This window comes from Myotis myotis, unplaced genomic scaffold (assembly GCF_014108235.1).
Source record: "Myotis myotis isolate mMyoMyo1 unplaced genomic scaffold, mMyoMyo1.p scaffold_m19_p_3, whole genome shotgun sequence".
In the NCBI taxonomy this organism is placed as follows: Eukaryota; Metazoa; Chordata; class Mammalia; order Chiroptera; family Vespertilionidae; genus Myotis; species Myotis myotis.
In genome coordinates this window covers 35,742,959-35,758,027 of record NW_023416335.1, presented here as the reverse complement: position 1 = coordinate 35,758,027, position 15,069 = coordinate 35,742,959, and the positions used below count along the sequence as shown (strand labels likewise).

General features: G+C 37.0%; 1 protein-coding gene across 1 annotated transcript in view; it reads right to left on the bottom strand.

Annotated features, from left to right (window-relative positions):
• Window positions 1-15,069, bottom strand: part of FGF14 (fibroblast growth factor 14) — a 564,506-nt gene that overhangs the window by 211,635 nt on the left and 337,802 nt on the right. The window lies entirely within an intron of this gene.

Sequence of the window (15,069 nt, the reverse complement as noted above, 5' to 3'; positions counted from 1 at the left end):
TTCTGTATATGACAGAACAGGGAAATGGGCAGATCAGAAGGGTGGAATTTGAGAACATAGTTGAACTACTGAGTCAGCCATGTGGCCTGCATTTACTTTGGACTTACAGCAATTTTTTTTAAAAAATGAATGTTTTTGTTTCAGCTGGATTCAGAGTGTCTGTAACCTGCAGTGAACAATCATCCAAACTAATGCAAGTGGAGCCTGGGCCCCACCCTCTGTGCCACAGTGCACCTGCATCACTGCCATTGCATAGGCTTCACCCCCTTTCCTGCAATAATCCTGTGCGGCCACCTAGTCTAATAGTCATTATATAATGGAAATGGAATAAAGCAAATAGTGAACGACTTTTTGCTCTTTTACTCAATCATTGGTTGTTTTTAAATTATGGTAGAATATGTATAACATACAATTTACCACTTGAATCATTTTTAAGTGAACAGTTCAATGGCATCCTATATAATAAAAGCCTAATATGCTAAGTGTCCAACCATTCGACCGGTCGCTATGACGTGCACTGCACCAGGAGGCAGATGCTCCGACTGGTAGGTTAGCTTGCTGCTGGGGTCCGGCCAATCGGGACTGGGTGAGACAGGCCAGACATGCCCTGGAGCCAACCTCCTGCAGTCTCTCCCTGGCCTCTAAAATATTTCTAATTAATTTCCTTTCAATGTGCACAAATCTGTGCACCAGGCCTCTAGTTAAGTATATTCACACTATTGTCCAAGCATCACCAGCATCTATCTCTAGAACCTTTTCATCTTGTAAAACGGAAACTATGGGTCTGTTAAAATCCCATTCCCTCTCCCCCGGTTTCAGGCAGTAACTATTCTACTTTCTGTCTCTAAGAATTTGACCTCTAGGTATCTTTTATAAGTGGAATCATACAGCATTTGTCCTTTTTTGACTGGATTTTTTTCCTTAGCATAATGTCTTCAACGTTCATCATGTTGTAGAATATGTCAGAACTTCCTTTTCAAAACTATTATCCCATTGTATGTATATACATTGTTTTGTTTACCTCTTCATCAGTCAGTGGACACTTGACTTGCTTCCACTTTTTGGTTCTGGTGAATAATTCCGTTTTAAACATGGTTGTAAATAGCAAGCTTCAATTTTTAATCTTTAATGCATATTTGATAGCCTAAATCAGGCATTGGCAAACTATGGCCCTCAAGCCAAACCTGGCCTGATGCCGGAAGCCAATTCCAGCATGTTAGAATTGCAAGAGTTTCATCAAAAGGTTGGAGACTCAACAAGGGCTGAGTCACATATGTTGTCACCTGTTGGGAATGGCTGATGGCATTTCCCCAAACCTGAAAAGGGACGATTGCTTGCTGCCAGACAGCTCAGGGCATCTTAATCTACATGTTATTGCCTCCTACTGGCCAAACATCTGAATAGCTGGAGGCATTTCCTCAAATCTGACAATGGACTCTGTATACGAAACTTGACCCTTTGAAGCGTATATCTCTGCCTGGCCTCAGGACAATTTGTGTTAATAAAAAGCATGGGGTCCTGAGAAGAGGGGACCTTAGTTTCTTTAACTAGGCTCCTCTGACCCCCAAATGCCTTTCAAAATTATATTTAGTCTCTGGACTACTTAAGTTACACACAGCCCCTTTTCCAGATTGCTGAACCCTTCTAGATGCTGGAACAAGAACCCCGGCAGCCTGATGCCTGTTTTTATAAAGTTTTATTAAAACAAGGCCATGCCCAATTATTTACATATTGTCTAAGGCTGTTTCTTATTATAGTACAGAATTGAGCAGTTATAACAGAGACCACATGCTTTCTGAAAAATAAAATGGAAAAAAAATAATTCAAATTCTATTCAATCAGTCTACTTTAAGCCCTTCCATAGTTTCCAATCACTGGAAAAGATGGAGCCATAGCCCCTTGGAACACCACCCGGACATCACCAAAGGCCTTTACTCAATTTCAAGTGCATCACTTCTTCTAAGAAAGTTTTCCTTAGTCCTCAAAAATCTTTCCTAGCACAAACTAGTTGTACAATCTTTATTTAATTAATAAAGGTTTGGTTTTTGTTTTTACCTTTTTGTTACTATGTGTTTGAATGATTGCCTGAGCCTGCTGAAGGTGCCAAAGAGAAAGTACATGAATACTGCCAGGAGCTGTTAATGGATTTCATCATCCCTAAGGTCCCCCAAATTCAGGACAGTCACTTAGAATTAATCTTTTAAAGATGGTTGGACTGCATATTTCTGCTAATTATCTTACATTTAATTTTGTGTTAAAATTATATTTTGTCCATATAGGTAATCAGTATAACATAATAGTGTTGGTTCTATTTGGAGTTTCATTCATTTCCCTGAAAAAAAAACTATTGTATAATATTAGAAACATAAATTAATAACATGAAACATAGATGCACTCATATGAAATACAGATCTGATAAAAATCTGTTCTACATATTAATTCCCATAAATAGCATGAGAGTGTCATTTATGGTTGTTAAAACACTACTATCTGATCTAGAGAGTTAACTTTTACAAATCATTTTTTACATTAAACCTAATGTGGCAATTATATATTATATCTAGAGGAAAAACTCTTTAGTGCCCAGAGTTTTTAATCACTTAATGGTGAGATTCTCTAATAAAGTAATTCTAGAAATAATCTTTCTTTAAAATGAGTTGTCTCCTAAAATAAGAGTAATACTTAAAAGGCAATTTAATGGTGGGAAAAAAGCCCTTTAAAATAGGGCTTATCCCAGGTCAATTAAAGGGTATTAATTCAAATACCAATAAAAATGTTAAAGCTTTACTTTTAAAGGAAGGAAAACTCTGTTCAGAGGCAACAGTGTCCAAGTCTGCCACTTACACACACTTCCAACACTATTTCGTAATTCCTCAACTCTAAGAGTTGTATTCGAGAGGTCCTTTAAATATACTTAAATTTAGCAATGATGTATAGCATGTCAAGATGAAGCAAAATTATGTGGTAATATCTTTGGATGGGTGATTATATATTATTATTTGAGTTTATTTTTTCTTATCAGTAGTTAATTTATTAATCATCAAAATGAATTTTAAAGTGTTACACATTTCATTATGCAATATATAGCATGCCAAATGCATATTGAGAATTAATGTTGTTAAACAATTCTGCAGGGATGACAGAGAAGGAGAATAGTGTGACAGAGAGAGGGGTGGGTGAGAGGGAGAGAAGAAAGAAAAGAAGTAACTGATGTGATTCATATAGCTGCATAACATTTTCACTATCAAAAGGGCAGACTTGTAGATCATTTAGATTTTTTCTAATGTAGTCAGCTTAAGTACAAATGCAGATATTTAAATGAGTTCATTAGAAATATTAAATGAGTTCCCAATGCATAAAACTCATTAATAATAAGGAACCAAATGTTAGAAGGGTTTTCTCTCTTTAAAAGGGGGGAGAAATAAAATAAGTTTGACACAAAATTTTCATGTTTGCAAAAGTTTTTGTAACTGATACAATCACCAAAACTTCCTAGAATAGGAAATATATCAACTCTAATTTGCCTTGAAGTTTTGAAATGAAAACACAATTTTCCCTCAACTTTACAACCGTGTTCTTTTTAACTCAATGTTCCATGCACTAAGTCTAATTCAAGTGACTATGATGGTCTCATTTACAAGAATTTGAAGACATGTGAAAGAGAGGAGATTGATCTGCTTTCTCTTTTCTTTATGTGTATGTGAGAGTGGGGGGCAATTACAGAAGTGATATGATAGACTACAAGATACTTGCACTGTTCCTAACCCAGCAATGGTTACCTTACATTGGGATAATCTTACATTTAGATTAATATTTCTGTACCTCAGTTGTCTCTTCTGCGATGTAGTCCAATTTTTTTTTAAAGAGATGAATGTCAACATTTAGTCATCTTTTTACAAATGCTCAAACTTGTTGGTTCTCAAACTAGGTAATTTCCAGCCTGAATATTTCACCAATATATGATTTGATATCGTCCTCAAATAATAAAAAGATTTAAATAAGATTTCCAATTTGGAATTCAATTGATAAATATGTGACCTTGTCCTCAGAGCAGAATGCGCATCATCATCATTATTCATTTATCAGTGTTGTTCTTAATAACAGCTTTTATAACACAGGCCATTCTAATCCTTTTCAATCCTTTTTTTAAATATATTTTATTGATTTCAGAGAGGAAGGGAGAGGGAGAGAGAGATAGAGACATCAATTATGAGACAGAATCATTGATCGGCTGCCTCCTGCATGCCCCCAACTGGGGATTGAGCCCACAGCCCCGGGCATGTGCCCTGACCATGACCTCCTGGTTCAGAGGTCAACACTCAACCACCGAGATACACTGGTGAGGCTTCAGTCCTTCTTTAAATTTCTTAATACATCAAGGACAATAAAATTTCATATTAAATTTCTTTGAATCACCTATTAAATATTTGGCAATGACCAAAATATCAAATCTATTTACACCATAGAGTTTTCTAGATATATTAATAAAACTACTCAACTTTGATAACTTGTGCTTCATAAATTTGATACAATTTTTTAAAATTAAAGCCTGTCAACATTTATAAGGTGCCTACTCTGATGAACATTGGATGATATTTTGTGCATATTTTTATTTTATTCTTAAATTAAGCATGCAAACTACATATTATTATTATTCCACTTTACAAATAAGAAGTTTTAAAATGAGAAGATAACTTGTAAGTACTAGGATTGAGACAGGCTTTTTGCTACAAATTCAATGTTAGATTGTCTGCTATATACTCTATGTTCATCAGATGTTTCTCCTTATACACCATGAAGTTAGATTTTAAAGGCAAGGCTTCTCTAGATTTTTCTTTAAAACATTATTCCTCCTGTCTTCATAATTACCACTTTACCCCTTTTTTATTCTCCTTTCTTTCTCCATTATCTGAAAGAACTAAGTACAAAGCAAAAAATAAATTTTGTTCTAAGTTGGTTTGTCTATGGCATAAGAGTAATAATTTAAATGATGACATGACATAATTGGCAAAAATAAATTCTATGGTTGTTTCCATGGACAGAGTTGTTATTATGTCAACTATCTGCTGTCTTTTATTTCCTGACATGTCAAATAGCACTCAAGCTGTTTGGAGGAAACAGGATTCACACTTCCTCTGCCAGGTTTCCGGTCCCTGAGATTTGTGCAGTGCACACAAAGATAAGGTTCTCAGTGAAGTAGACAGAAGAATCTTAATGAAAACATGCAGATGAATCACTATAATGGACAGTGTTCCATGTCACTTTGAGAAGTTTGTCATCATCTCAAAACTCTTTTTTCCTACCTTTGCCAATCATGTTCCCCTAGATTGAAAACCACCTTTTCTTCAGATTCATCTATACAGAGTTCTTATATGCTCCTCACTTTTTTCTACTTATTTTTTTCTTTCCGATTCCACTAACTACACACAGTTGCCAACTCTCTCTACTCAGTCAGGATGATGGGCTGAGCACCCTGCATGTGTGTCTAACCCAACAGGAAATCTGGGCACCATTCTGGTCCAGCAGAGAGGAATGGACTTGACAGCAAAGTGACAGACAAGTGTACCCTTGAACTTCAACTAGGTGATGTCATATTTACTCCTGTCATATTCCCCTTATCTAAATGCTCTTTTCACTGCTATAGGTGCCGTGAGCTGTTGCTCGGCAAATTACTAGCTTGCTAGGTCTTACCTACCTAATAATATGAAATTTAGATCAAGACAGCTATTACCTCTGTCTATGTAGCAATCAGTAAAGACTAATTGAGTTTGAGTAAATAGCTAGAGAGTGCTCTAGTAATTTCTATGTTTCAACGTTGTTTCCATTACAGTACTGTGGGCTTGTTAGAAGACAGGCCTCTTCTAATTTCTTGAAGAAGCAGATAAAAGCAAGGCTAGATTAAGTTTTACTGCTCAGTGTTGAGCACTGAGAGCATTCCTATAGAACTGAATGTGCCATCTAATTATTAGGGAAGCAGATGATGTCAGACCCAATCTCTTTGTATTGTCGGGGCCCTGGGAAGGTTGTCCCAAGATATTCCACAAAGGTATGAACTATTTTTAGCTAAAGTCACCTGAGAAGCAGGGGGAGCAGGAAGAGCTCTATGACTCTTCTGTTCTAAAAGCAGAAAATAAATCACCTCCCAGCTCCCAGCTCCCAGCTCCTGGCCTGAGACAACCTTATCACAAGACATGAAATCCAGAATAAAAAAGTGAGTATAAACAAACCTTGTAACACCTTTAGTAATTTACTATCCAAGCCCAAACTTTGTGGAGATTCCTCACTAATGAGCACCCAAACCTTGCTTAGATTCCTTTCTAATGAGCACTAGCTTTCTTTGTCCTGTCAATTTCTCACAAATGTATTGTTTCTTTGTCTAGAAACTACTAAAAGGTGCATAATTTGAACATTTTTGAGCCTCATTTTATGTTCTGGGTATTATATTTTGATTCTCTCCTACACCCGTATTAAAATTTGGTTTTCACCCAGCCGGTGTAGCTCAGTGGTTGAGCCTCAACCCATGAACCAGGAGGTCATGGTTTGACTGCAGGTCAGAGCATAGACCCAGGTTACAGGCTCTATCTCCTGTCAATAAAATAAAAAATGGCTTAAATATTACAAAATATGTTCATATTTAGATTTCAGTATATGTGCTCTAGTGACAGTGTTGCATGCGCATCACACACCAAATTCAAGTCTCTTTAAAAGAAAGATGAGACATGAGTGAGTAATACTGAGCAGAAACTATGTGAATAACTCATTTCATAGTATTTTCTGTGGTAAAAATTATTTTCATAGCATATGCATTTCTGAAATGACTGCTTCAGAATCAAGACCTTTTGCTCTCCAAATAACAGGAAAGACACATTTGATTTAGGAACATTTGCATGGATATTTGATGGAGCTACTTGTTATGAAAGTTAACTTTTATTTGCTAACTGAATATTTACACCAAATTAAACCTCACATTAACATGTAAACCAAAGATAGCCACTTCTTACCTCTATCCATATAAAACAGAGGGCAAGAAGCAATTTTCGTATTTTCATTTTTGGTTTTCATTCAAGTACTTGGCAAATAGGTTCATTGGTGAAGACCCAGAGGGAAGAAATTCAGGAAGAAATTAAATATAGTGTCTGCAATAATATTGTAACTTTATCATCTCAAATCACTTCATCTTTTCTTTGCAACCCCTGAAATTTATCTCCCTTAGGAAACAAGTCAATTCCACCAATTTCCCAGATATATAAAAAAAAAAAAAAATTACATGAAAAAATCTCTACTCAGATAAAGCAAATGGCCCATTGGTTCAAATAGTCACATGATAAATTATGTTGTTAATATGAATACTGAAACTCAGATATAGATCTTAACTGTTAATATCTCACTATACACACACATGCCTATGTTATTTCATACTGTTATTTAACACTTCCAAGTTTAGATAACACTATCATGTTATAGTAGTGAATACTTTTTAAAGAAAATAGAGTGAATCTGAGTTTTCCCAATAGCTATATAGGAAGTAATCATTCCATGAGGTGGGGCGGACAAGGCCTAGGATTTATTGGGAGATTTGCAGTTTTCTGCTGGCTTCCCCATGCACGAGTTAGAGTCCCTCCAATCTAACATTCAGTTCTCTACAAAATACAAACACCAAAGAAGCCCAAACAGTATATCCCTTAGAGTTGATGAGATAAAAAATATAATATTCATGTGCAATTTAAACAGTAAAACATCATGTGGAGTAACTATTATAACTATTATTGGATTTACAAAAGGAGCCACAGTTGGTGGACTTTTAAAACAAAGATCGCTGATGCACTTATATTATTCAGTTTACCGCCCCCTCCCAAAAAGAAAGAAAATATATTTTAAAACTAACCTTCAAGACTACAAAGAAATAGGCTGTTGAGATGCTTCAAAAAAATATGGGGGAGAGGGAGAGATAAGATATTCTTCCTCTGTTCTTGTGGTCTCTCTCTGTGTTATAGATTTCATTATTTCATTTTAGAGGCAGAAAATTAGACTGTTGCTACAATGACATATAATTGGGATATTAATGAAACCATAGCTAAATGTAATCAATATGTTCGAGATAATATGTAGAACTATAATCAGGAATCTGCATCATGAATATGGATGGTCTCCAAACTCTAAAGAAGATATGGAACCTCAAGGAGGGACTATATGCCCTGCGTCTGCAATTAGGTACTCAAATCTGCAATTAGATCTGAGAAGTAAAATGCAAAACAAAATATAAACAAAAGAGATAGGCACCATTTTCCCTTGAATGTCTAATTTCAAAACTTAAATTTGCTGTTTAAATGAAGTACCAAAATAAGTGGATTTTACTATGGTTGCCCTTTATTGGGCAAATAAAGCAGAGATGAAAGTGAAAGAAGGACTAAAGAGAGACCATGTATGTTAGACAAAGGCAGGAGGAATGAGAAAAGAAAGAAAGCACAGAACCTTGGGAGAAACTGAATGAGAGCTGAGAGAGGATTACATAGTTGAAAAACTAAGAACAAAGACAAACTGAGCCTTGCTGCTCAACATGTGGTCCCCAGGCCAGCAGCACTGGCATTGCTTGGTAACTTGTTAGAAATAGCAGCGTGGCATTATCCCACACATGTTAGAAACACAGAAGCTGGAGTACCAACAAACCAAATCAGAATGTACATTTTAACAAGATCTCCAGGAGACTCGCATGCAGTTTCTCATTTGAGAAACATTAGATCAGAACTATCCTTTTTGCTTGCTATGATTTAGAGTTCAGCCTTTTCTATCTCCTAGTCTCATAACCAGGTAACTGTTCCCCAGAGGCAATCTTTATGCATTTACCCAGGACTACAGTTGTTGATATGCAAACACATATGAGACGCAATTCCAAAGTAGGATGTGTGGTATAGCTTAAGGAAATCAATTTCACTCCCTTAATATCCTATCATATGTGACTACATGTATGTTCCTAGGGGATCATTTTCCCTCCATCCATCTGACTATGACAAGAAAAAAAATGGCAAAGGGGATCAAATAGAAGTGCCAGATGGGTCCAAATTCATGAATTAAAATATAATAAATAACCCCATGCCTATGACAGATCTGCTAACGCTGAAAAAACACTCTCACCTGTAAAGTTGGCAATCCATAAAATAACATTCAGTTTCTACTGCTTCACAAGCAATGCTCAAAATGAATTTAGAGGAGAGACATTAATCCATGATTGGCAGCACTAAATATTGGGAAAGATTTTAGGATGTGAAGCATGAGGGAGTGCTAGTACCTGGTCAAACTGTGAAGTAATGTTACCACCCCTTTACTCTGCCTTTCCTTCTTCCTATCCCACTTCTGAGTCCAAGGTCCTATGTGCACCCCTTCTCCCCTCGGCCCCATACTACAATGACTCTGTTGTCCATTCTATCTGGTTGGGCCATCTCATTTCTTGTCCAGACTATTGCAAATGGTCTCTTGTCTCCACTCTTTCCATGCTGCACTTGCTGCATCCAGGGGAAATGAGGCCAGCAGGCATTAATTCTTAGCTCACAAGTCTTCAATAACTCTCACCACCTGCAGGGTATTATTATATGTCTTTTTTAATGACCTGAAAATTTTTTAATGAGTGAAAATTTATTAAAGGGCAGAAAATTACTATTATTTGTATTATTATCCTTTTGATGATGTTTTAAAGCTATAATCTTTTTTTTTTTTTTTTTTTTTTTTTTTTTTTTTTTTTGCTATTGTGAATAATGTTGCAATGAACATGGGAGTACAGATATCATCCCTTCCAGATAATGACTTCATTTCCTTTGGATATACACCCAGAAGTGGAATTGCTGGATCAAGAGAGTGGATCCTAAATGCTATCACCAACAATCACAAAAGTGGTAATTATGTGATGGGATAGAGGTATTAACTACCCTTATTGTGGTAATCATTCTGCAATACATACATGTATCAAATCATCATGTAAACCAAAAATCTACATTTAGTATATGTCAATAATGTCTCAATAAAGCTGGAAAAAAAGAAAGAAAATAAAATCTTAAAAATGAAAAGGATTGAAGGAATGCCTAAGAAAATCATTCTAGAACTGTGAAAGTTCGGACAGTCAGTTTAAACTCACATCAATAGCTAACTAACTCAGTCTTTGAATAAGAACACCAAGCATCGACACAATGCTGCGGTGCTTAATTATGTGAAAAATAGTAGGAAGCCAACATTTATGTGACATTCAGTAGGTTGTTCACCAGCAGAGCATCTCAGTAGGTGGCCCTGGGCTTCCTGCAACAAAGTCACGTAGAATGAAACTTAAAATTCACATTTCCAATGTTTATTACAGACCTACTGAATTAGACAGAATAGTTGAGCCTCTTCTATTGAATAAGAATGTGTGAGAAGAATGTGTGAGGGTGAGGTCTATTGAATCAAAATGCCAAAAGGTAATTTTAAAATAATAATACATTTATTTTTAGAGAGAGAGTTGGAGAGAGAGAGAGACAGAGACAGAGAGAGAGAGAGAGAGAGAGAGAGAGAGAGAGAGAGAGAGAGAGATCAATTTGTTGTTTCTTGTATGTGCCCTCATCAGGGATCCAACCTGAAACCCAGGAGTATCAGAATGATACTCTAACCAGCAAGGGCCAGATATTTTTAATTACTCTCAGAAAATCTTTGTACATAATAAATTTGAGAATGACTGTTCTATATTTTCCTTGACTGTGTTCATAGTAATTCCCTTCGGGCTATGTTAAAGGTAAAATTTTTGAGCTAAGTGTGTACCAATATAAGCTTGTACAGAACAGGCAAAGCATGATTATTTCAAGGTCATGTGGTGGGAACTTTTACTTTGTGTGGGAGGAACCTCTGCTTATTCCTTCTCATGAATAACTGAACAAATGGCAAGAAAAACAATGGAAACACTGGAAGTCATAAATAAGCAAGTCTGTTCCTTAAATGTTTTCCTTTCATAGACTCTAAATCAAGGGTGTTTCTTTAAAGATCCTGCACATGGACTTGTTTATGCACCTGTACTTCTTTTCTATGATATTATCTTCGAGGGCTGGGACCATGTCTTGCTCATGATGTCACTGGATCTCCTTTGAGTCCTCCACAAAATCTATCACATGTGACATTAAAAGCCACTAGACACAATAAATACCTGCTGCCTAGTTAGAAGACGGGAAATCTGATAAATACTCTTTCAATAAAAATTGAGCACATTGGTAACAGGAGATAACATTACCGTTTTCTGAATTTGAAGCTCACCTACCACTGTAGGGAAGGTAAGTCACTGGGTCAATGGCCATATTGTGAATCTGTAACTCTCTGCCTATTGTCTGCATTTTATTAGCTAAGACTGATGACCTGGAGTGGAAACTATAATTGATTAAATACTACAACCAATTTCTGTTTCTCAAACAAGTGACAGTATAACACTAAGTAGATAAATATTGTCTCAGAAATGATGATAAATGAATATATGTGAGTAAAGGTGAAATTGTAATGTAATGGCTATGCCTAATTTATTAGGAGCATTGTCATAAATCTGACAAAAAGCCTGAAAAATACTTCTTGGATTTTTTTCCAACCTACCAAACTTTTACATAACATTTTAACTGTTATATGTATAAAATCCTATTTTTATAGAAACTACTGGACACACTATTTTTTAAATCAAAAAAGAAAACATTTAGGAAGGCCCCACAGCTCAAGGTTTCTAGTATTTTTAAAAAATATATATTTTATTGATTTTTTACAGAGAGGAAGGGAGAGGGATAGAGAGTTAGAAACATCGATGAGAGAGAAACATCGATCAGCTGCCTCCTGCACACACCCCACTGGGTATGTGCCTGCAACTAAGGTACATGCCCTTGACCGGAATCGAACCTGGAACTTTCAGTCCGCAGGCCAACACTCTATCCACTGAGCCAAACCAGCCAGGGCGATTTCTAGTATTTTTATATTAAGAATACCCAATGACCAAAGAGTCAGAGAACACCGCTGCTAAACTAAGTTTCCCCCATGGCTCCTTTATCTCTCTTCTCATTCATTCAATCTGCCATTGTCGATTGTAAATTTGGTTGACACTTCTATTATAGAGAACGGGCAAATAGCAATATTAAAATATTTCTTCTAATTAATTTCCTTTCAATGTGCATGATTTCATGCACCGAGCCACTAGTTGGTTAATAAAATTATATAGGTGTCAAGTGTGCAATTCTATGATACATCATCTGCATATTATATTGTGTACCCACCACCCAAAGTCAAATTCTCTTTCATCACCATATATTGGACCCCCTTTACACTTTACCCTCCTTCTGCTCCTTCCCATCTTTCCCTTCCTCCCTCTGGTAACCATCATACTGTTGTCTGTTGACCTCAAAGGCAAGTTGAGGTAAAGGCAAAAATAAATGACTGAGGCTATATCAAACTAAAAAAGCTTCTGCACAACAAAGTAACCATCAACAAAACAAAAAGCAACCAACCAAATGGAGAAGATATTTGAAAACAACACCTCTGATAAAGGATTAATATTCAAAATATATTAAGAACTCACGTAATTCAGCAACAAACATTCCAATTTAAAAATGGGCAGAGGACCTGAACAGACACTTCTCTTAAGAAGACATATAAATGGCCAACAGATAAATGAAAAGGTGTTCAGAACTACAATGAGATACCACTGCACAAGTAATAACATGTGTTGGAGAGGTTGTGGAGAAAAAGGAACACTCATTCACTGCTTTGGGGAATGTAAAATGATACAGCCACTATGGAAAACAGTATTTAGGTTCCTGAAAACTTAAGAATAGAATTACCATATTATCCAGCAACACCTCTTCTGGGTATCTACCCAAAAAAGTTTGAAAACAGTAATTTGCGAAGATATATGCACCCTTATGTCCATTGCAGCATTATTCATGGTAGCCAAGGCATGGAAACAACCAAAGTGTCCTTGAATAGATGACTGCATAAAGAAGGCATGGTACATATATACAATCATAGCAATCTATACTAATAAAAGGGTAATATGCTAATTAGAGCAGACATTCATCTGGACAAAGCCACAGCAGCTGTGAGGCATGGGGCTCAGGCAGCTGTGTGCTCAGGCAGCCATGAGCCTGGCAGCTATGAGGGCCAGGGCTCAGGCCTCACAGCCATGGAGGCCAGCAGTGGCAGCAACAGCAGGGTGATGGGGGAGGCGCCTTCCCCTGATCAGCCTGGTTGCCTCCCACAGAGGGAAGCCAGAGACAGCAGCAGTGATGGGGTGAATGGGGTGAATGGGGACGGTGCCTTCCCCTGATCAGCCCGGTCGCCTCACGCAGAGGGAGGCCAGACTATGTCTTAGGCCCACTCCCCACAGAGTGGGCCTAAGCCATCAGTAGGACATCTCCTGAGGGCTCCCGGACTGTGAGAGGGGGCAGGCAAGGCTGAGGGACGGCCCCCTCCAGTGCACAAATTTTTGTGCACCAGGCCTCTAGTCTTATTCATAAAGTCTTTCCTTCAAAGTTTTTTGGGATTTTCTTTTGAGTAGGTAAGTCAAACCCAAGAATGATGGCATAGGGATACCTTTGCTGGAGGAGAGATTCAATTGTATTGAAAAATGTGGAGAGTGGCTACAGCATTTGGACAGGATCAAGCCTCAGACTGACGAGAGGGCATGTTCCTCTTGTGGCAAAGCCACATACAAGTCTCAGCTTGGAGGGAAAAGCCCTCCCAGCACAATTATAGCCAAAGGCTATGATTGTATGTAAGCTTGACTTTACAGTCCAACCTTGTAGTCCTTGGTAACTGAGGGATGTGGGCTGCAGGAGGTACAGCAAGTGCTGCCAAAACAAAGCTTGATAGAGTTCAGAGAATTGCAATAACAGGAAAGAAGCAAGAACACTGTAAATATCTGGACCACTCCCTTGTTTTGCTTTGTGTGATCTGACTATAAAATAAAGATTCGGCTTACAGGTGGGGTCACTGTGCCCTCATCCAGGTGCAATGATGCACCTGGCCCCAACTATATTCTCTTATCTGTTTTCTCTAATCCTTCACCACCCCTCCTCAGGTTCACCACTGGCCATGCTGGATGCGGTTCAGAGAAAGAGCAGATTTGACAAAGGAAATGATAAACTGGAGATCTGAAATTTATTTTCAGAAATGTTGTTACCTTGGTAGGAGGATTGCACAAATAACCCTTTAACACTGTAGCTTCTCTCCCTTTAAAGTGTAAAACTATCTTCACCTTTCTCATACATACTATCTGTAGTTGATGGGACACGTCAGAAAATGCCCTTAATTTTCCTTTCCTTATTTCTGTTTTTAAAGTTCTAGAGAAAGCATTTAACCAGCTGGCTTGGTACATAATGTAAACTGAATAATACACACACATGTTTAAAAAAAGTTAGCCCCTTCCTCCAAGGTTGTAGTCATGGGAACCTTCTAATACCTTTAAATAAAATATAGCCATTCTTTCAAAGGAAAACGGCAACATCATTTACAAAGAGAAATGCAGGTTGGCTTGGAAATATTCCCCTTTGCCACAGTAATTATTATTTCCCCTTGTATACTTGATAAAGAAGTCCCATTTTGGTGATGGAGGTTGTTTAGTCTATCTGCTAATTACTGTCATACTTGCCTCCTTATCTATTCATTTAAAATCTAAATTTTTATTTTTACTTATAATTATAAAAAATTCCATGCAAAATAATTCATTGCAATCATTGAATACTGTGCTATTGACAACTCTAAAGTCTAATTAATAAATCACCTATGCCTTGTTAATTCATTTTAATTTGTTATAGTACAGTGATGGCGAACCTATGACACGCGTGTCAGAGGTGACACGCGAACTCATTTTTTTGGTTGATTTTTCTTTGTTAAATGGCATTTAAATATATAAAATAAATATCAAAAATATAAATCTTTGTTTTACTATGGTTGCAAATATCAAAAAATTTCTATATGTGACACGGCACCAGAGTTAAGTTAGGGTTTTTCAAAATGCTGACACGCTGAGCTCAAAAGGGTCGCCATCACTGTTATAGTATCTGCTATTCAACCAAAAGGGACTATCTC